General features: G+C 47.6%; 1 protein-coding gene across 10 annotated transcripts in view; it reads right to left on the reverse strand.

The window, feature by feature from the left end:
- LOC140427207 (protocadherin-1-like) overlaps positions 1-23496 on the reverse strand; it is a 577095-nt gene that overhangs the window by 161693 nt on the left and 391906 nt on the right. Inside the window, exon 4 of one of the 10 annotated variants that reach the window (XR_011948407.1) lies at positions 19952-20024. The exons of the other annotated variants lie outside the window; for them this stretch is intronic. The gene's annotated coding sequence lies outside the window, so the exon portion shown is untranslated. The remainder of the gene's footprint in view (positions 1-19951; positions 20025-23496) is intronic. 10 annotated transcript variants of the gene reach the window in all.

Here is a 23496-nt window from a genome sequence, read left to right on the forward strand (position 1 = left end):
CGACACACTTCACCTATCAGCCCAGAGAGCCTCTGAGTGGTCTCGGCTTGCATGATCGATGCTGGTCTTGCAGCGACATCCCACATCCCATGAAGGGAGGCCAACTGTAAGGAGGACAGGAAATGTGGGTTCCTGGGGATATTGGCTTGTGGAAGGCTGCTACTTTGGTCTAGTGCTCTCAGACAGACACATGTATCTGTTTCCTCACATTTACAGATGAGCAAAGGCCTGTCAAAGGCCTGGAACCCATGAAATGATGGATAAATTATGCAAATTTCAAGACTTCCATTCACGTAGCCCCGTCCATGAGCACTGGATCTCCTGAGGATTTTCCCAGGGAATGAGGTACTTTCTGAAGTATGGGGTGTGATCTATTGGCCACGCCCGACTCGGGACACGATGAGGCGTCTCGTGAGATTTACCGGCCTCATCCCTTGCGAGATCTAACGAGAGATCATGAGGCGTCACGATCAGGAAATCGCCCATTGAGATTCGGACCCTGATTTGCATATTCAAGAGAGCAGTTAGTCTCACTTGAATATGTCTATTCAGTACCTGGGGCCGAATGGCTTCGCCTTGGAGACCCTAAGCGGGCACCGTTTAGCACTGGTTTCCATAAAAGTGTGCCGGAAGTTGGGGGAGGTCTCCCAGGCGATCAAGGCCACTGGGTGATTGGGCTCTGGGCAAGCTGGTACCCTACCCGGGCACTGTGGCACTGCCAGCCTGGCATCCTGTCAGTGCTACCCAGGTATCAGCCTGGCAATGCTTCCCTCGCTGAGGCCCAGAAATTAAGCAGGGCCCTGTTTAATTGCGGGGTCGTTCTTTGCGCTGCCAGTGCCAGGAGATCACCGGCCAAACGCGTTCAACACGGGATTCTGTTTCATTTCCGTTAACTCACGCCCGTAGTCATTGCTGTAATGTGGGAAATGTAGCAGCCAATTTCCACAAAGCAAAACTCCACAAACACCAATGTGAAAATGTCCTAATAATGTGTCTGTGTGACAATGGTTGAGGAATAAACATGAGCCAGGATACCAAGGGCAACTCCACTGCATGTCTCTGCAATAGTGTTATGGAATCTTCTGTATCCACCCAAAAAGGCAGACAGAGCATCTCGCCTAAAAGGCGGCATCTCCAACAGAGTAGTACACCCTCATTACTGGACTGGAGTGGTTGATTTTTATGCTGAAGGTTTTGAAGTGGGATTCAATCCCACCTGACTCAGAGGCGAGCGTGTTACTGACTGAGTCACCGTTGACCTATGACCTCTGGTGTTCCCGCTATCTGGGACAACAGTAGAATAATTACCACTAATATTTTGGGTTGTCCAGTGAAGGTGGACACACCACATCCAAGATCCCTGCCTGGCATCCAATTTACAGAAAACAACATCAAGTAGGCACAATAATTCTCAAACATGATTGGCTGGGATATTGAAGAATACGCTCTTTTCACCAGCAGTTCTGATTCTCCAGCAACTATAAGGTTTACTTTTATCAAACTGCTGAGGAAAACCCACCTCTCTAGCTGGTTCCTTGAAGCTTGTTTGTGGTGTTGCCGTCCCAACTCTTCCTCAACCAGTTCAGGGAGAGAAGAATGACACAGCAACCAAGATGACACCATCTACTGGGGTAAACGTTGTTTCCTATCTTCCCCCTGGCTCTGGGGAAGGAACCATCCCTGGTGTTGGCCTGCCTCACCTCTAGAGGCAGCGTTGCCTTATTTGGCAACAGGAATTTAAGGGGAATGTCTTCAGGAATGTAGGAGCGAGGAGCAGGGAGTCGGCCAGAGAGTGGGGAGAATGTGGAACTTGCTACCAGGAGAAGTAGTTGAATGGCACAATTAGATAAACAGATGGAAGTGGAAGGAAGAGAAGGAGATGTTAACAGGGTTAGAATAAATAAGAATGAGAGGAAGCTTGTGTGGAACAAAAACGCAAACTTATGGCTTCACCTAAAATCCATCTAGAGTATTTGTCTGAACTATTATTTGTGGGAGCGGGTTCCACAGTCTCATCGTTCTCTGGGTGAAGCAGTTTCCCCTCAATTCTCTATTGGATTTATTAGTGAATATCTTATATTTCTGGTTTCCAGTTTTGCTCTTCCCTTCAAGTGGCAACATGCGTTTACAACATTTACCTCATCAAACCCCTTCATAATTTTAAATACCTCAATTCGGTCACCCCCCAGCCTTCACTGTGCTCGGGAAGAAGGTTCGCTCTCTCCTGATAGGTGTAACTACACAGGTCTGCTGTCGTCCCGGTCAAGTCATTTTTTTCACCTTCTCACGTTCCTTTTGTGACGGGCGGCACGGTGGAGCAGTGCTTAGCACTGCTGCCTTCCGGGGCCGAGGACCCGGGTTCCATCCCGGCCCTGGGTCTCTGTCCATGTGGAGTTTGTGCATTCTCCCCGTGTCTGCGTGGGTCTCACCCCCACAAACCAATAAGATGTGCAGGGCAGGTGCATTGGCCACGCTAAATTGCCCCTTAGTTGGGGGAAAAAAGAGAATTGGGTACTCTTAAAAAAAAATTAAAGTCCCTTTGTGTCCTTTTGATTAATGATACGAAGGTTGATCTGTGAACAGAATAGGGCCACTTCATGGTCTCCATGGTTCAAGAGCCCTGCTTCACTCAGCTGAGTCACAGGAATTTGTGAAGTGATGATCTGGATTCTAAAAGCTCAAGCTGGCTAATAATTAACCATGGTTGTGGAGGAGTCACCTCCACCCAGACAAAGGGCAGTTGAAGAGCAAAGACTTAATACCAGCAGCATGCGCTGTAACGTCCCAGCACCCCAGCATCAGATGGGGGTAGTTACCCCAAAGATGCACTGTGGAGTCCCTCTCGGAGGTTCCCAGATGTGAGTTACGCAAACCTCCTCTGGACCATTGCCCTGTACTGGGAGCCATTCAAAAATGCGATTTAAATCGCAAACTTCAGATGGTTCTGCCAGCATTTCATCAATCGCTACCCAGGGAGAGGTAGAAGAATTTAAACCTCCTTTAACACCCGTGCAACGATTGGAAAAATACCAGGGCGTTCCCCACCAGAATCCGGTCACGCTCACGACTACCCCTGCCCCACCCCAATCCCCAAGGGTTTTCCCCCACCTTCGGGGGGTGGACGGGAAGGTCCTCGGTTCCTGTAGTGCCGAGAAAGATCCTGCCATCCAGCGGCATTTTGCCAATGAGGAGCTTCCCATCGAGGCCACTCTCTCCTGCATTGCCGAGCTGAGACATTTTTAAAGGCAGCCCCAAAGGAGGGCGTGGCTTCAAGACCCCCCCCCCTCTTCAGAGACCCACCCTCACCTCCCCTCTTGTGGGCAAGGCTCCCCCAGAACTAATCCCTGGCACGGGCAACCTGGCACCCGAGCAGCTTGACACTGCTAGCCTGGCACCCTGGCAAAGTCTTTGCCAGCCTGGCAGTTTCACCTCAGGTACCCTGGCCGTGTCAGGTTGGCATCGCTGGGATGCCCTGATGGCAATGCCACGGTGCCAGACTGGCAGTGCCAAGGTGCCAGGGTGCCACCCTGCTCAGTGCCTGCCCACCCGAGGGCCTCATCTCAGCACGACCCCTGATTGCCACCGCGACTGGTTCATGACTTTGTGAACGAGTACCAACGGCGCCCGGTAGATGCCTCGCTGGCGAGGCTCATGAATTGGGTGAGCGCTTCGTTTCTCGGCTTTCTGGCTAAGATCAAGTGTCAGATCAATACCAAGATAAAGTGCAATCCCTTTTCTTGTCAGCTTGGATCTTGTATCCCTCTTTTGTGGAGACCATGAAACATGTTGCTGTGCAGAGGGACCTGGGAGTCCGAGTGCATCAGTCACAAAAATTTGGTGTACAGATGCAACAGGTGATTAAGAAGGTGAATGGAGATTTGTCCTTCATTGCTAGAGGGATGGAGTTTAAGACTAGGGAGGTTATGCTGCAATTATATAAGGTGTTAGCGAGGCCACACCTGGAGTATTGTGTTCAGTTTTGGTCTTCTTACCTGAGAAAGGACATACTGGCACTGGAGGGTGTGCAGAGGAGATTCACTAGGTTAATCCCAGAGCTCAAGGGGTTGGATTACGAGGAGAGGTTGAGTAGACTGGGACTGTACTCATTGGAATTTAGAAGGATGCGGGGGGGGATCTTAAAGAAACATATAAAATGATGAAGGGAATAGATAGGATAGATGCGGGCAGGTTGTTTCCACTTGCGGGTGACAGCAGAACTAGGGGGCATAGCCTCAAAATAAGGGGAAGTAGATTTAGGACTGAGTTTAGGAGGAACTTCTTCACCCAAAGGGTTGTGAATCTATGGAATTCCTTGCCCAGTGAAGCAGTTGAGGCTCCTTCATTAAATGTTTTAAAGATAAATATAGATAGTTTTTTGAAGAATACAGGGATTAAGGGTTATGGTGTTCGGGCCGGAAAGTGGAGCTGAGTCCACAAAAGATCAGCCATGATCTCATTGAATGGTGGAGCAGGCTCGAGGGGCCAGATGGCCGACTCCTGCTCCTAGTTCTGATGTTCTTATGAATTGGCATCAATTTGAATATGAATTGTTTTTTGGATCAAGCATTGAGATGGATTCAGGGACTGCTGCGTCCACTCTCTGCATTGGCTTCATAACTTTAAGGATGGGATTTTTAAAAATTAAAGAATTGGGTGAGTGCATATTTAAATGTGCCAGTTGCATGCCTGCATCTCTCCCAACCAAATGGCCTGCTCTGCACTGAAGTATTCTAGTATCTTCTGAACGTCAAAATAAATTTTATAATTTAAAAAAAACAAAATTTTGAGTACCCAATTCATTTTTTCCAACTAAGGGGCAATTTAGCGTGGCCAATCCACCTACCCTGCACATCTTTGGGTTGGGGGCGAAACCCACGCAGACACGGGGAGAATGTGCAAACTCCACACGGACAGTGACCCAGAGCCGGGATCAAACCTGGGACCTCGGTGTGTGAGGCAGCAGTGCTAACCACTGCTCCACCGTGCCGCCCATAAATTTTATAATTTAACGCTGACCAGCAAAGGCTGTGAAAAGCTGGTTGCCCAAGGATCACCTGAGTTCTTAGGGAGTTGAAACCACTCCCTTGTCTCAAGGGGCAACAAAAGGAACATTCCAGGCTGCCCTTTCCTGAAACAGATTCCAAAAGGTAATTTCAAATTGACTGAGTCTGTCAAATACAAAGAAATTGGCTGTCTCAAACTCCCAAGGTTTCAAATAACAGGATGCATCATCAACACATCACCCTTCTTTTAGAAGAAGGACTTTGAACTGGCACGAGTCACATGATGAGGAAGCCATTTTTGTTGACTATTTTAAAACTCCAGCAAGAAACTGTTTGCAAACAGAATCCCACCGAACATCATTGAACCCTCTGCAAGTCACCCATGCAGCCTCATGGTAGTATACAACAATACCTTGAAAGTGCAAGAAGGTTTCATCCCAACCTGCTCCAAGTTCACCTGCGAACCATCTTCCTGGTAATTCAAGGACTCGAAACCTCCCAAATTACTGAAAATCCTGTGCTTTACAAGATCTTCACTTGAGTTAAAGCATCAACTCATCTAAGAAATTGCAGGCCTTTCATGAAAGAGACTGCAATATTTATAATTGTAACTGTAACATTTCATCTTAATTGGTGTGTGATAGTGTGTGTGACAGACGAACAAGTGAGATGTCATATTTTTGATATTTGGGGTAAGTGTGTAATAATAAATAACCTTCTTGGGGCAGCACGGTGGCACAGTGGTTAGCAGTGCTGCCTACGGCGCTGAGTACCCCGGTTCGAATCCCGGCCCTGTGTCACTGTCCATGTGGAGTTTGCACATTCTCTCCGTGTTTGCGTGGGTTTCAACCCCACAACCCAAATGACGTGCAGGCTAGGTGGATTGGCCATGCTAAATTGCCCCTTAATTGGAAAAAATAATGGGGTACTCTGAATTTATATTTTTTTAAAACTTTCTTTGCCACAATACTATAATAAAGCCAGGGATCGAAACTGAAAGCTTCCTTTGTCAGTTTCACAATGAATCAGTCGAGAAGAATAAACAAACTTCAACAAAATTTAAAATGAGAAATATTTTTTCTTAATCCAAAGATTAATCAAAAATCATAGAGATAAAATGTTGAAAGCGATTTAACCACACATTATAAGTCTGTCAATTGTGTTCACTTCTTCCATTATAAATTCCTATCTCTGCATTTATAATAGAGCTTGCCTTTGCAAACTTCTAATCACAGCTTCTTGCACTTAAACTTGAAAGTGCCACACACGCAAAATCTGTCATTCATTTCCATCTGACTTCCTCCGAGATTAGTCATAAACTGAAAAATTATTCTTTTCCAAGTGAAGGAAAACAATTAACCTCTAACTGACCTCATTGGGTGCTTGTGCACAGATGTCAGATATTAGGCTGAAGATATTTTCTCAAAGGAACATGCCATTAGACATGGACCAAGGTTAGCTGCAGAATACATAGATGATTTGAAGTTGGGGACCAAGTGCAATGTGTCCAAGTTTGCAGACGACACTAAGATGATAGGTAAAGCAAAAAGTGCAGAGGGATTTAGATAGTTTAAGTGAATGGGCTAGAGTCTGGCAGATGGAATACAACGTTAACAAATGTCAGGTTATCCATTTTGGTCGGAATGACAGCAAAAGGGATTATTATGATAAAATATTAAAACATGCTGCTGTGCAGAGGGACCTGGGTGTCTGGTGCATGAGTCACAAAAAAGTTGAATTACAGGTGCAACAGGTGATTAAAAAGGCGAATGGAGTTTGTCCTTCATTGCTAGAGGGATGAGGTTTAAGACTAGGGAGGTGATGCTGCAATTGTATAAGGTGTTAGTGAGGCCACACCGGGAGTATTGTGTTCAGTTTTGGTCCCCTTACTTGAGAAAGGACGTACTGGCGCTGGGGGGTGTGCAGGGGAGATTCACTAGGTTAATCCCAGAGCTGAAGGGGTTTGATTACAAGGAGAGGTTGAGTAGACTGGGACTGTACTCGTTGGAATTTAGAAGGATGCGGGGGGGATCTTATAAAACATATCAAATTATGAAGGGAATAGACAGGATAGATGCGGGCAGGTTGTTTCCACTGGCAGGTGAAAGCAGAACTAGGGGGCATAGCCTCAAAATAAGGGGAAGTAGATTTAGGACTGAGTTTAGGAGGAACTTCTTCACCCAAAGGGTTGTGAATCTATGGAATTCCTTGCCCAGTGAAGCAGTTGAGGCTCCTTCTTTAAATGTTATCAAGATAAAGATAGAAGGCAGGATTCTCCAATCTCGCGGCAGAGTGTCCACGCCACCGTAAACGCGTCGCGTTTTACGACGGCTTGAACGGGCTGCTGCCCGGGCTAATTCTGGCCTCTACAGGGGGCCAGCACAGGGCTGGAGTGTTTTGTGCCGCTCCAGCTGCCGATCCCGGCCCAAACGATGCGCCGCGGGATCCGCATATGCGCAGTGGCGCCGGCACCAACGTGCGCATGTGCAGTGGCCTCCTTCAGTAGGAAAGGAGGCCCCCCCAACAGGCCGCCACCCGACACTTCAACGCCGAGGTCCCGCTGGTTCAGAGCAGGTTAGAACGCGCTGGCGGGTCTCGCTTTTCTTTTCTTATGGCCGCTCGGCCCATCCGGCTCTACGGAGAATCGCGAGCTGGCGTCAGGGCAGCGAGGCCTGGTCGCGGGAATTCTCCAGCCCAGCCCAAGGCTGGGAGAATCCCGCCCAAGTAGTTTTTTGAAGAATAAAGGGATTAAGGGTTATGGTGTTCGGGCCGGAAAGTGGAGCTCAGTCCACAAAAGATCAGCCATGGTCTCATTGAATGGTGGAGCAGGCTCGAGGGGTCAGATGCTCCTAGTTCTTATGTTCTTAATAATCCACTGTTTTTTTAAATATAAATTTAGAGTACCCAATTCATTTTTTCCAATTCAGGGGCAATTTAGCGTGGCCAATCCACCTGCCCTGCACATCTTTGGATTGTGGGAGCGAAACTCACGCAAACACGGGAAGAATGTGCCAACTCCACACGGACAGTGACCTGGGGCTGGGATCGAATCGGGTCCTCGGCGCCGTGAGGTAGCAGGGCTAACCACTGCACCACCGTGCTGCCCTAGAATACTACACTGTTCAGTAATAGCATTTTGCTCTCAAAGTAAAATATCTTGGGCTCCAATGGATGATGAGCAATCTTGCCCGGCAGCAGTTCGTTCAAACAACATAAGACCAATGAAGCATCTCAAGAAGGAAGAATAGTTTTGACTTTGAGAGCACGGAATGTTGGTGTGAACTTTGAACTCAGCAGGAAATAGATCCCATTAATCTCAGGCTGCCACAAAATGGCGAGGATTTAGCAGACCAAACGATATCCCCTTTATCCCACCAATCCCAACACTCGGATTCAGTCTACCTTTCAAGTTTACACTCGGTGCTTCACACATTTGCTGCATCAATGGCATGCCTCACAACCCCTTTACCGTCCATTATTCGCAACAAGTTCCTCAGCTGAGGCCATGACCAGCGGTTCCTGATTTCATGGTTCTTCAATCCCCGCCCTATCTCCGCAATCCCCGTGCATGGATCATGGTCAACCCACCTAACATGCAACCTGAAAGTCAGCTTGCCTGGATTCCCAAATGTCGGTTATCGGCCCTGCACCGGGAGCACTGATAATTCAACATGAGAGGAAGCTCACGGGATCAGCAGCCGATTTGTTTCAGGAAATCTCTCCTTGGTCATCTTCACCCCTTTCCTGTGGAACCCCCACCCCTGTCACTGCTTCTGTGTTTTGCTTAAAGTCTGTAACGTCACAAATTTCTTCCAGTACTTTAAAAAAAAAAATTTTTTTAGAGTATGCAATTATTATTTTTGTTCCAATTAAGGGGCAATTTAGCGTGGCCAATCCACCCACCCGGCACGTCTTTGGGTTGTGGGGGTGAAACCCACGCAAACACGGGGAGAACGTGCAAACTGCACACGGACAGTGACCCAGAGCCGGGATCGAACTCGGGTCCTCATCAACGTGAGGCAGCAATGCTAACCACTGGGCCACCGTGCTGCCCCAATTTCTTCCAGTTCTGATGAAAGATCATTCAACCTGAATCATGAACCTTGGCCAGGATATTCCAGCCCTTCCTGCCAGGGTGATATTCCAGTCCGGCCAAAAGCGACCCCCCCCCCCTTCCCCCTTTGCCCTATGACGGTTCCCCAGCAGCACAGCCAGTGAGCAACGCAAATAGCCATTGACCTTGGCCGGACCGGAGAATCCCTCTGCCAGACAATAACGAGCCTCCTCCACCACTGAAAATCCCGCCCATTGCTTCCCGCTGCACAGAAGCTGTTTGACGTGCTGAAGGGTGCGAGTTCTCTTTCTTATCTCAAATTAAAAGCAACGCAGGGCGGCATGTGTCGCAGTGGTTAGCACTGGGACTGCGGCGCTGAGGACCCGGGTTCGAATCCCGGCCCTGGGTCACTGTCCGCATGCAGTTTGCACATTCTCCCCGTGTCTGCGAGGGTTTCGCCCCCACAACCCAAAGATGTGCAGGGTAGGTGGATTGGCCCCTTAATTAGAAAAATAAATAAATAAATGGGTACTCTAAATTTATTTTTTAAATAATGGCGGGCCGAAGGGACTGTTCTTGTGCTGTACTTTTCTTTGTTCTTTGTTCTCCAAGGAGCCTTTCTCCTGCTGTCTCTGCAAAGTGCCGGTGAGGTTCACGGTGGAGAAAGGATTCAGGCTCCTTCCTGACAACCTGTTGGCCAAACCCCTTGCCTATCAGATCAAGACTCGAGCCAGTCTGTCGTGGTTTAATCATAAACTCAGCTGCACATGTCTAGGGAGATGGTGGCATCGTGGTAATGTTACTGGACCAACAATCCCCAGGTCCAGGTTAATAATCTTGAGGTCACAAGTTCAAATCCTGGAGTCAAAATGGAATTTTACTAAATTATGAATCTGCAACTGAAAGTTGACAATATACAAAATATACTCAGAATAATAGTGCCATCAATTGCTGAAAAAACCCATCTGGTTCACTAATGTCCTTTCGGGAAGGAAATCTGCCGTCCTTACCCGGTCTGACCTACATGTGACTCCAGGCCCACAGCGATGCGGTTGACTCTTAACTGCTCACTGAAATGGCCGAGAAAGCCACTCACCAAGGGGAATCAGGGATGGGTCTTGCCAACCACGCCCACAACCCACAACAGGAATTTTGAAAATCCTATTTTGTACCAAGTTCCATTTACCTATTAATCCTGTGCTCTCAGTCCGGCAATGGCTCAATTTCCTACCCTCAAATCTCTCCGTGGTCTACCCCAACCCAACTTCTGACACCTGCTTCATCCCCCTCCCAAATCCGTATCCCTCCAATTCTGGTTCCTTGCACAGTCCCAATTTTCCTCACTCCACCAATCTCTGAATTCTCTACCTCTCTACTCCACGTTTCCGTGTTACCTACCGCTTTGGCAAAGTATTTGTTCATCGATCCCAGTCACTCCTTTTGTATATTGTCAACTTTTGCCTGTGAATCACCAAGGTATCTTTTCCAAGTTAATGACACTGTATAAATACAACTTATTGTTGAGCGTTTGTGATTTCCTCCCCCCTTCATTCCTTTGTTCGGCAATACTGCTTATCTGTATTTCTTCACCAGTTCTAAGAAAGGTTCAATGCCTGAAAATGTTAAAAGCAGGGGGTAAAACTATCAGTTAGGGCAACGTCCATTGTGCTTCCCTGAATAGAGGGAGATAGATAATCACCGGAGTGGTGCAACGATAAGAAGCTCTCCCTCAACGTCAGCAAAACTAAAGAGCTGGTCATTGACTTTAGGAAGCAAAGTATCATACACACCCCTGTCTGTATCAATGGTGCCGAAGTGGAGATGGTTAGCAGTTTCAAATTCCTAGATGCATACATCACCAACAATCTGTCCTGGTCCACCCACGTCGACGCTACCACCAAGAAAGCACAACAGCTCCTATACTCCCTCAGGACACTAAGGAATTTGGCATGTCCACATTGACTCCAGGGTAGCACGGTGGTGCGGGGGTTAGCACTGACATCGCTGAGGTCCCAGGTTCAATCCCAGCCCTGGGGTACTGTCCGTGTGGAGTTTGCATATTTTTCCCGTGTTTCATAGAATCATAGAATTTACAGTGCAGGAGGAGGCCATTCGGCCCATCGAGCCTTCACCAGCCCTTGGAAAGAGCACTAAGCCCACACCTCCACCCTATCCCATAACCCAGTAACCCCACCTAACCTTTTTGGTCACTAAGGGCAATTTAGCAGAGCCAATCCACCTAACCTGCACATCTTTGGACTGTGGGAAGAAACCGGAGCACCCGGAGGAAACCCACGCAGACACGGGGAGAACGTGCAGACTCCGCACAGACAGTCACCCAGTGGGGAATCGAACCTGGGACCCTGGAACTGTGAAGCGACGGTGCTAACCAATGTGCTACCGTGCCGCCCTGAAGTTTGCGTGGGTTTCCCCCCACAACCCAGAGATGTGCAGGGCAGGTGGATTGGCCCCGCTAAATTGCCCCTTAATTGGAAAAAATGAATTGGATACTCTAAATCTTTTTTAAATGTCTACATTGACCTACTAATTTTTGCAGAAGCACCACAGAAAGCATCCTATCGGGCTGCATCACAGCCTGGTATGGCAACTGCTCGGCCCAAGACCATAAGAAACTACAGAGAGTCGTGAACACAGCCGAGTCCATCACACGAACCTGCCTCCCATCCACTGACTCCATCTACACCTCCTGCTGCCTGGGGAAAGCGGGCAGTATAATCAAAGACCCCTCCCACCCGGCTTACTCACTCTTCCAACTTCTTCCATCGGGCAGGAGATACAGAAGTCTGAGAACACGCACGAACAGACTCAAAAACAGCTTCTTTCCCACTGTTAACAAACTCTTGAATGACCCTCTTATGGACTGAACGGATCTCTCCACACCTCTTTCTTTTCAATTTTAGATTACCCAATTACTTTTTTTCAATTAAGGGGCAATTTAGCGTGGCCAATCGACATACCCTGCACACCTTTAGGTTGTGGGGTGAGACCCACTCAGACACTGGGAGAATGTGCAAACTCCCCATAGTGACAATGAGGCAGCAGTGCCAACCTCTCTCCACACATCTTCTCTACTGAGTAGTGCTGTACTTCACCCAATGTCTGTGTCTATGTCTTTACATTGTGTATTTATCGTATGTTCTATGTTTTTCATATATGGAACGATCTGGCTGGACTGTACGCAGAACAATACTTTTCACTGTACCTCGGTCCACGTGACAATAAATCTAAATCCAAATCAGTTTCCACATAACTCTCAAGTTTTTCCCTTCTTCAGAAAGCCTTCAAAGCAGGCAAAGCCACAAACTCCTCCTCTGATCGACAAACCAGCTGTTTATCTTCTCATCCACAAGGAGACAAACACATGTCAAGGTGGGCACGAGACACGCGCAACCTTCCCAAGCAATCTGCATTTCAATAATTGGAACAGCAGGAGGCTCGATAATTTGGTATTGTGCCATTAAAATGTAAACGCTGTCTCTATTTTTACGCTCTGGTTTGCAGCTATAATAAACCTTGGGCTGTTCAATTTTTGACACCTTCAAGGCTTGCGATCTCTTTAAATAGCATGCAAAAAAGATTACTGACTTCACAGGAAGGGATTTTTCCCCCTCCACCTTCTGTAGCATGTGGGCAGGTCTCATCACTGACTGATGTGATTCCAAGGGTGAAACTGGTAATTTAGGAACTGTAAACAAGGCAGGAAGATGAGTGCATCACAATAAGCACAACACTTTACAGACAGATGCTCTGGAGCGTATTCAATAGCAACACCATATTGCATAATACCATGGCTCCCACGCATTAAAACACAGCTTTTTCACGGGAATTGAAAGACTTGAGTTGGAATGAAGGGATGCTGTCTGAATGATGTCAAGTGTCTCAGCTGTAACTCAGTTGAGGATCCTCTTACCTCTGAACAGGAAGCTGTCGGCTTAAGTCCCACAGCAGAGATGCCAAGCACACGTTGCAAGTCACACACAGTGCTGACCTGGAACTGTGGACAGAGTTTTCCTGAGATGGGGGGACCCGATCCTGGGATTCCGGCCCCCCTTCCTGGTGTTCCCAAATTTCGCTGGGGCAGGAGAAGGGTGCGGTCGTGTATTTCCGATCTGGCTGCCTCCGTCAGGGGGCTAGGCATCCCGTGGCCCAGCAGTTTGTTTGGAGTCAGTCCAGCTTCTCAAAGACTCATGGTTGGCGGTCTCCCCCACCCCCCACCCCCAATGCGTCATGAACTATAGTCAGGATGTGAGAACTGTTTAAAAGAAAACTTTGAAAGCTCTACCCATGCTCCCCATGACAATGCATTCCCCTGCACCCACCTCCAATGGTCCCCCATACTGCCCGTGTCAACCTATGCCCCTCCGCCCACCCCAGTGGCTTCTCATACCCTCCATGCCAACTCACGACACTCATTCACCCAGCGTACACTCTGTACAAAGCCAATGCACCCATAGTAACAACGGTGTTTGTGGAAAAGCTTTAAATAACGAACCATTTAAAAGAAAATCCTGTTACAACAACCCTATATAAATGTTTTTCAACCATCCCTTTAAAATATTAATAGCAGAAACTGTAAGCAGTTGGCACACCTTTATCTTGTGTAAAAGAGCATTGAGACATTAAAATAGATCTAGAAAAGAAAAGCTGTCAATCAACCAATGTTTTCCCTTGTGTGCAGCTGTTTCAACAAACTAATGGAAGTCTAGGTTCTCAGCCAAACATACATAATGAGGTATAATAATGAACAAAACAACTGGGAAGAATTCCTGGAGAATCAAGGTCGGTCTTTTAACCAGCCTCAGCACTTGGAGCCTCCTGTGGCCGATTCTGAATGGCTTCCACAAACCTCAAACAAAAATTGTGTTTTATCGCACTTTTTCCCCGAGGCGGGAGTGCAGAGCCGGGAAATTTCCTGACTCCCGCTACCAGCCTCTCGAACGGGGAAATCCAGCCCTGCATCTTTGCTCTGTCATTGTTGGTGGGTCGAATTCCTGAAACCTTCTCCCAAAACGTTCCATCACCACATGTACCCAATGTGTCTCGAAAGAAGCTCACCACCAGGTTGTCAAGGGCAATTAGGGTTGAGTAATGAATGTTGGATTTAGCAGTGATGCCCACACCCCCTGATACATCTATTGCAATACTGAGGAAGCTTTGCACTGTCTGAGGTTCTATCATTCTGGTGAGCAACCCAACCAAGGACATTTCTGCCCTCTCAGGTAGAGGCACAATATCCCTCGGCACTATTTGATGGTTGTCCTGGCCATTAAAAACTTCAAGTTCTATAGTGTCTATAGAGTAGTCAACATCCCAACGTTCAGGCAGCACGCAGGCGCAGTGGTTAGCACTGCAGTCTCACGGCGCCGAGGTCCCAGGTTCGATCCCGGCTCTGGGTCACTGTCCGTGTGGAGTTTGCACATTCTCCCCGTGTTTGCGTAGGTTTCGCCCCCACAACCCAAAGATGCGCAGGATAGGTGGATTGGCCATGATGAATTGCCCCTTAATTGGAAAAAATGAATTGGGTACACTAACATGTTTTTAGAAAGAATAAAAAAGGAAAAGAAGTGGAGTGCTTCCTTGCGCATTAGGGATGGGCAACAAATGCTGGCCAACTCGCGAAGCCCACATCATGTGATCCGGCTCAGTGAAGACACCGGAAGCTGAATAGCAAGCACTTGGGTGAGATACTGTAGGGTAGCTGTTGCCCCAGGGGTCACGGGCAAAAGGGAGCAATGAGCAATGTTTGAAAGGGGCATGGGCCAGAGGTCACATGTGGTTCTGTGACCTCCATTTTCTTCAGAGAACGTTCTATGTTTACCTCCGCTTCCAAGGTGGGAGGGTGAGGATTATCAACTCTGGAATTTCCAGCAATTAAAGATTCACCTCCAGCACACAGCTGTGAGTGAACCCAAGAGACAAGTGTGTGTTTGATTTCTTACCCTCGACGCAGAGATGGGGTGGGGGAGGAGGGGCAGGTGGAGTGATTGGGAGTAAGAAGTCACATGATGCAGCCTCCAGGAATCGATTCAATTTGAGTTGGCAACTGTAAGAGAGGAATGGATTCCATTGCAGAGGGAATAGTATGAATGCCAAGATGGGTTGCCGGGAAAGAAAATCTGGACCCAGATGAAAATACACTGTAACCAGTCTCCACCACTCTGCAGATCACAGGTCAAACTGCAATAAACAATTAGATTAAAATTTATGCGGTACTGTGCTAATTTACAACTCTTTAATTAAATTACAGGAGAGTCCCTGTGGAGATGCCTCTGCCTGCTTTTGGCATTCCAGACACTGTGAGCATCCCATGCCTGTTCCACCATCAACCCCAAACATTACTTTTTAATCAGATGGCATTAGCTGGGGCTTGCGACGGTGATACAGAGCTGGAATGCTAATCCCATAAGCTTCTCTTCTCTCTTGCTTTAGTGTGGCTGATCCTACCCCCGGCTCATCCTTCCCCTGAATCACTCCCCATCAGCCGTGCCGCTTCTGAACTGGCAGTGGCTCACCTGAGAGGCCAGCTTCACAATGAGTGGCCGAGCCGGGTGGTTCGAGGTGAATCAGTCACCGTACCGGCTTCTAACCCTGACACGGGCTGCTGCAGGGGGAGAGCATGTGCATCACAAAGCAATTGGAAAACTGCCCGTTCAGCCTGCTTAAGCCGAGTTTTAAATCTAACTAATGTGCATTCTGCTCTGTACACCAAATACCAGGCTATAATCTCCTTCGAAGTGATTTTCGAAAAAAAAAAAATCACTTTCCGGGACAAGAGTACTTTGCTCAAGTCACGAACCTTCACGAGATTACCATTTTCCATCTTCTTAGTACACTGTGAACAGCAAGAGATTTCTGCTTGCCATATACTTTTGTTCATTTCATGCCCGTTGATATTTGCTGAGTCGCAGAGGGTAGACAGGTGCGTTATATAGAATTGCACAGAATGTACAACACGGAGACAGGTCTTTCGGCCCAACTGCTCCATGTTGCTCCACGAGAGTCTCTTCCCATTTTATCTCACCCACATTTACAATCATAACCCTCCATTTCATTTCCCACCCCCTATGCTTACTTGTCTCAAATGCACCCATACCATTCACTTCAGCCGCTCTCTCCTTGGCAGTGAGTTCCACATTGCCAGCACTCACTAGCTGAAGAGGTTTTGTCTAAATTCCCTACTGGGGTATTTAATGACTCTCTGTGATTGACATTCTCCAGTCATGCTCTTCCCCACGTGAGGAAACAGTCTCTCTCTTTGCACCCACTCCATCAAAGCCGTTCATCATTTTAATGGCCTCCATTCGGTCGACCCTAAGCCTTGTTTTTTTCAAGACAATTGAGACCTAGCCTCTCAATCCTTTCCTGATACATGGATCTGCATGTTTCTGGTACTGTGGTTGTAAATCTCTGTACATTGCAGTGCTTCTATATCCTTTCTATAATATGACGACCAAAACTGCACGCAGTGCTCTACGTTTGTTCTACATCATACGAAATGAGGAGTAGGCCCATCGTGCTGCTCTGTTCCACAGATTTCTGCAATCCTCTCCATTTTTAAATAATATTCTGCTTTTCTATTCTTCTGTCTCATAGAATCCCTACAGTTCAGAAGGAGATCATTCAGCCCATCAAGGCTGCACCGACCCTCTGAAAGAACGAAGAACAACAAAGAACACCCTAGCTAGGCCCACTCCCCCTCCCAATCCCCATAACCCACCGAAGCTACACATCCCTGGAAACTAAGGAGCAATTTTATCGTGGCCAATCCACCTAACCTGCATATCTCTGGACTGTGGGTGGAAACCGGAGCATCCGGATGAAACCCATGCGAACACAGGGAGAAAGTGTAAACTCCACAGAAGTAGTCACCCTAGGTCGGAATTGAACAAGGGTCCCTGGCGATGTGAGCATGTAATAATAATAATAATCTTTATTATTGTCACAAGTAGGCTTACATTAACACTGCAATGAAGTTACTGTGAAAATCACCTAGTCGCCACACTCCGGCGCCTGTTCGGGTACACAGAGGGAGAATTCAGAATGTCCAATTCACCTAACAGCACGTCTTTCGAACCCACGCAGACACGGGGAGAACGTGCAGACTTCGCACAGACAGTGACCCAAGCCGAGAATTAAACCTGAGACCCTGGAGCTGTGAAGCAATTGTGCTATCCACAATGCTACCGTGCCGTGTTTAAAGCAGATTGACAGCTTTCTAAATACCAATGACATATAGAGATATGGGGATAATTTGGGAAAAGGTCATTAAAGTGAATGGTGGAGCAGGCTCTATGTTCTTAATGGCCTACGTCTGTTCTCGCCGAAGTGGACAACCTCACATTTTTCCACACGATAGTTCATCTGCCAATTATTTTTGCACTCACTTAACCTGTCAATTTCAATCTGTTGGCTCTTTGTGGCCTCCTCACAAACTGCTTTTCTACCTTTCTTTGTTTGATCAACAAATTTGGATACAAAACAGTCAATCTCTTCATCGAACTCATAATTATCAATTATGAGTTCCCTACTTTTCAATTCTATCCTTTTACAAGTAAAACCGAATGCTTGCTTTGTTATTTTTTATGGTTGTGGCTAACCTGTCGAGCAAGTGTTAGTGGTAGCGAGTTCCTCATCTCCCCACTCTCTGGGTAAAGGTAGTTCTCCTGAATTCCTCACTGGATTGGTATCGATTGTGAAACTGAAGCACACAGGGGACAGTCACTGGGCCCAGTTAATACTTACCTAACAATCAGACTGTTGGAAGGACAGAAATACAATTGCTGCCCAATTTACGGGGATGTGGGAGTCGCTAGCTCGACCAGCATTTATTGCCCTTCGCCGAGTTCCACTTGAGAAGATGGTGGTGAGCTGCCTTCTTGAACCGCTGCAGTCCCTGTGGTGCAGGTACACCCACTGTGCTGTTAGGGAGGGAGTTCCAGGATTTGCTACAGTGAAGGAATGGCGGTATATTTCCAGTCAGAAGCCTTACAACACCAGGCTAAAATCCATCAGGTTTGTTTCGAATCACTAGCTTTCGGAACTGCTGAAATTGGAATACACACAAATCATTCTGATCATGGACAGTAAGGGAAAGTAATAAATTCTGTCTGTGGCAAAGATCAAGCAGGCCAATTATGGCACAGAACAATGAACATAACATTTCAGGCATTTGCTCCTCTCAATTTCAAAACATTTTGAGACCAAGCAAATTCCCAACTGCAGGTCTTTAAAGCGGGACCAGGAAGCAACTGCTGAGTTACTTTGCACAGTTCCTGGAGGGATTATGTTGAAAACAACTGGATAGAATACAACACATAACAAGTAGATAGACAATGCTGCATCGTGGAGGCACAGCAGTTCATTCCACCCTCTCTGCAGGCTGACCCTCCTTGTGGAGTGGAGGGTGAAAGTGGGGCGGGGGGGGTGGGGGGGACCAATGGCATAAAAATCAGCAACTGCTGGATATGCCACCTGATTTGGGTGGCATGGTGCTAACAGGTGCTTCACAGCACCAGGGACCCGGGTTCAATTCCTGGCTTGGGTCACTGTCTGTGCGGAGTCTGCACGTTCTCCCCGTGTCTGCGTGGGTTTCCTCCGGGTGCTCCGGTTTCCTCCCACAAGTCTCGAAAGACGTGCTTGTTCGGTAATTTGGACATTCTGAATTCTCCCTCTGTGTACCTGAACTAGAGACTTCTCACAGTAACTTCATTGCAGTGTTAATGTAAGCCTACTTGTGACACTAATAAAGATTATTATTATTTCCTCTTCTGTTGTGTGTAAAGTAGGCGGATAATTCTTTATTGCCCATTCCAACGTCTCTATAAATACACAGGTAGTAATCACCACATGGAAACATTCTTCACTTATTTAAGTATTCGCTCTTAATTGCAGGTGTTCCTTTCCACAGTGCATTACAGTCACCCACTCACAGATACCCACCAGTTGGTTAGTTCATTCCACAGGAAAAACCGACAGCCAAAAAAATGATCCCCAGAATGTGGTCGGCGTACATCGAGTGTGCAAATGCACCCGCCCCCTCCCCCAGCATTGCGTTGATCCAGATTGATAGGAAATGTCCAGGTGTTTGGTACCTGGGATGGACAGGGCATTAACTGCATCACACTGAAACATGCAGTCGTATAATAGAGAACAGGACAGGTGCCCAGTTAACTGGTCGCAACCGGAGGGATGCCAAAGCTGCAGTTTGATACAACATCCCTACTTAACAATGGGGAAGCCCCCTCCCCAGGATTCCAGCATTGAGCAAAACTGTTATTGGAAATGTTATCGGGCTTGGGTACAATGATGCTGAAGTTAAAGGGTCTCCTGATCCTCACTGGCCAGACACGGCATGGGATCTTTCTTAGCAGCGGGTGGCAAAACTCGATGCTCTCAAATAGCCAATGGGTAGAATGGGGCTGAGGAAAGATAAGTGGTCTTGACAAGTTACACCATCAAAAACAGTCAACGCTTCTGAGGGACTCAGTACACCGCCGTAAATTTAATCGACTTCCTGTCCCTGGACCCAACTCCTGCCCATCTCCTGAAACTGCTAATTCATAATGGTCCTTAGCCCCTTGCATCACAACACGTCAACTCAGTCATCGGGAGACTGAATGACAACTAGAAAAGGGGTTTCCTGGATTAGGATCTGCTCCAACAAACCAGAAAGGGCAGAAAAGGGGGGAAACTCCTTCTGAACTCCAGAAAGAAATAGTGATCATAACCTCAAGGTGAAACGGCTCCAGTATAATTCTGGTTTCCTATAGTTACTGTTTGGACCTTCTGGTTGGAGGCACTATAGAATGAACTATACGCAGCTGTGTTTTAATACTGATCTCAAATGTATAATTTTTCTGAGCCCGTTTCTTACTGTGTTAAAGTGGCATTCTTGTAACCATCTCCCGATACCCAGCTGTCGGTTCAGAAGGCTTTGCTGACGGTAACTGCATATATAGAAAAAAAAATCAAAAGAGAGAGAGAAAGAGAAGAGGGGAATAAGGTTCAAAGTTTTAGACTTTTTGTCAGACTGAGTGGAAAAGGGAGGCGGGAGGATGAGAAGGAAATCACTGGGAAAGCTGGCCAAGTGACCTCTTCTGGAGAGGGGCCGAAGAGACTAGCTTTGTTGCTTGGTCTGTGCTGAGCTTGGGCAACAGAATGGCTGCTACTGTTGGCCTTTGAGCCTTAAGGCTATGGTACAGTGGGGGACAAACAGTTGCAGGGGGGGCGGGGGGCTGTCAGGTGAGGGAGCAAATGGTGAGAAAATAAAACCAGTAATCCCAGTATCCAGCAGCATTCAATCAGCGTGCTGAATGGACAGGCATGTGGACATTAAGTGGAAACAGGATTAGGGTTGGTTACGAGGCACCCTCCCCAGCAACACCCCCCCCCCCCCCCACCCCCCTCTCCCCAACCACCACCTCCCTCCCTCACCGATTAGTCCGATAGCATGAAGACTCTTACCGTCTGCACTCACATGTGGCCAACAGTACAAGGCGGGATGCGGGGTTGGGGGAGGGGGTGGGCGGTGTATGGGGGTTGTTAGCCTATGGCCATGTAACCATACCCCAGCAGCAGTCAGCAACTTCAGGAGGGGAGTAATAAGGGGAATGAAAAGCACATGGTAATTTAAAATAAAAATATATTTTGTAAGCAAAAGATTTTTATTCAGCATGAATTTGTATAAAATCTAATAACAATCCACTTAATATCTAAAGTCTCCTGCCACAGCACCTATTAGACTTTTGCTTCCACGATCTGTTCCATCTAAATGGTAATAACTCCACCACATCCCATTATCTATCACACCTGGCTTCGTCGATCACATAAGCTGCTCTCACACTGTTGCAGCGACAGCTTAGATTCTGAGCGTTTGTCAGACAGTTGCCTACATGTATACCGATGTCTGTGGATTCCACACCTATTATCCTGCAGGCACACTTGTGGTCTAAGTGTATCGTAAGTCTAAGATTGTCACAAGACCAAAGCATTTTACAACCAGTAAAGTACTTTGTGAACTGCAGGCACTCTCGCAATATAGGAAACGCGACAGTCAATTTGAGTACAGCCAGTTTCACAATTAGCAGTGTGACATCGAGGGCCGAAGGGCCTGTACTGCGCTGTAATGTTCTATGTTCTATGACTAGATAGTCCTTTTGATATCGGTTGAGAGATACACCTTGGCCAGGTAAAGGTATCATTGTCCCAGATGATCGTCGGCTGCTTTGCCCTTTGAGGGGAAGAGCTGGCTGGTGGTGATTTAACCTGAGGGTCACCACACTCTCAGGCGATGGGGAAGGTTGAGAAGGCGGGGCCTTTGTGAATAACCTCAGCTGGTACGGGGAATTGAACCCGCGCTGCTGGCCTCGCTCTGCATCACGAACCAGTGTCCAGACAAGTGAGTAAACCGGCCCTCAATTGGCCAGGAAAATAACTGCCCTGCTCCAAAGATGTGCAGGTTAGGTGGATTGGCCATGATAAATTGCCCTTAGTGTCCAAAATTGCCCTTAGTGTTGGGTGGGGTTACTGGGTTATGGGGATAGGATGGAGGTGTTGACCTTGGATAGGGTGCTCTTTCCAAGAGCCGGTGCAGACTCGATGGGCCGAATGGCCTCCTTCTGCACTGTAAATTCTATGATAATCTATGATAATCTTCAAAACAGCGTCGCGAAATCTTTTATGTAAACTGGAGAGGTTAGCTGAGGCCCTGACTTAACACCTTATTTGAAAGACGGTACCTCTGACAGTGCAACACTCCCTCAGTACTGCCCTGAGTGGGTCAGTCTACTTTGCATACTGAAGTCTCTGGAGTGGGACCTGACGTCAGGATCGTCTGACCCAGAGGTGGAAAGTGTAACCACCAGGCCGTGGCTGACATGATTTAGGGCCCCACAATTATACTTGGGAACTTTGATAGATCGGCAAGGACACTCAATGCCTGGGCACCATCTAGTGGGCCCTTGCTGGAAAGTGTGTGGTTGTAGCAGGGTTGTGGTGCCACCACCCCTCCCCCCCCCCCCCCCCCCCACCCACCAGCACCAACCAGGACAGGATAATAATAATAATCTTTATTAACACCGCAGTGAAGTTACTGTGAAAATCCCCTAGTCTCCACATTCCGGCGCCTGTTCGGGTACACAGAGGGAGAATTCAGAATGTCCAATTCACCTAACAAGCATGTCTTTCGGGACTTGTGGGAGGAAACCGGAGCGCCCGGAGGAAACCCACGCAGACACGGGGAGAACGTGCAGACTCCACACAGACAGTGACCCAGCCAGGAATCGAACCCGGGTCCCTGGATTGTGATGCCATTCTACTTACCGTTGAATACCCCAATTATGTTGAAGCCCTGAAGGGTTGGGGACGTGGTCACGAGGAATGGATGCGAGAAAAGCTTTGTCCCCAAGGAATCGCTGCTTTCAGATACGGGAAACAAAATATATGTGTGGGGGTTGTGAAAGCAAGAGGAAAGAACAATCTGCTAAATTGCCGCATTAATTTATTTTATGTTTCTCGGACTCTCCAACAGGGATTAATCTTCGGTACAATGGTATTGATCGAATATTATTGATGCACTTCCTCCTCAACATTATCCTGTCAACTTTTTGCAGGAAAATCTATGAAGGGAACAGGCCTTCTCACAATCCTTAATCCTTGTACAGGCCTCTCCATTATTTTTCTGACTCTGCTTCTGGCCTTTTCACTGTAAATCCCCTTAAGCTAGCTGTATTTCAAAATCACTTTTTTTTTAAACAGCCTGCATATTTCACTTACAAGAACACAGCACTCTCTCTCTCACAGGCAGCGGCCTGCAAGCTTATCCCGAGCAAAGCTGCACCAGGGACTGGCTAAAGGTCTCAACTAAAGACAGCAATTAAAACGCTTATTCTTGTGCTAGTGACTGCACAGGGTGGTCCAGGCTGCCCTTTTCTCTGATTAATTTACTTTGAACGTTGCGCATCGAGGGACCTCGGTTCGTCCAATTTTGATCCCGTGTGAATCCCTGGATTTAATCGCTCTGTCGCTGGCAGACCTGCCTTCTAGGCTCTGGAATTCCCGACGTAAAATTCTACACCTCGCTTTCCTCGTGGAAGGTGCTCTTTGAAACCCTCCTCTTTGAACATACAGTGCAGAAGGAGGCCATTCGGCCCATCGAGTCTGCACCGACCCACTTAAGCACTATCCCCGTAACCCAATAACCCCGCCTAACCTTTTTGGACACTAAGGACAATTTATCATGGCCAGTCCGCCTAACCTGCGTGTCTTTGGACTGTGTGAGGAAACCGGAGCACCCGGAGGAAACCCACGCAGACACGGGGAGAACGTGCAGACTCCGCACAGACAGTGACCCAGCGGGGAATTGAACCTGGGACCCTGGCGCTGTGAAGCCACAGTGCTAACCACTGTGCTACCGTGCTG

This window comes from Scyliorhinus torazame, chromosome 7, assembly GCF_047496885.1.
Source record: "Scyliorhinus torazame isolate Kashiwa2021f chromosome 7, sScyTor2.1, whole genome shotgun sequence".
NCBI classification, from domain to species: Eukaryota; Metazoa; Chordata; class Chondrichthyes; order Carcharhiniformes; family Scyliorhinidae; genus Scyliorhinus; species Scyliorhinus torazame.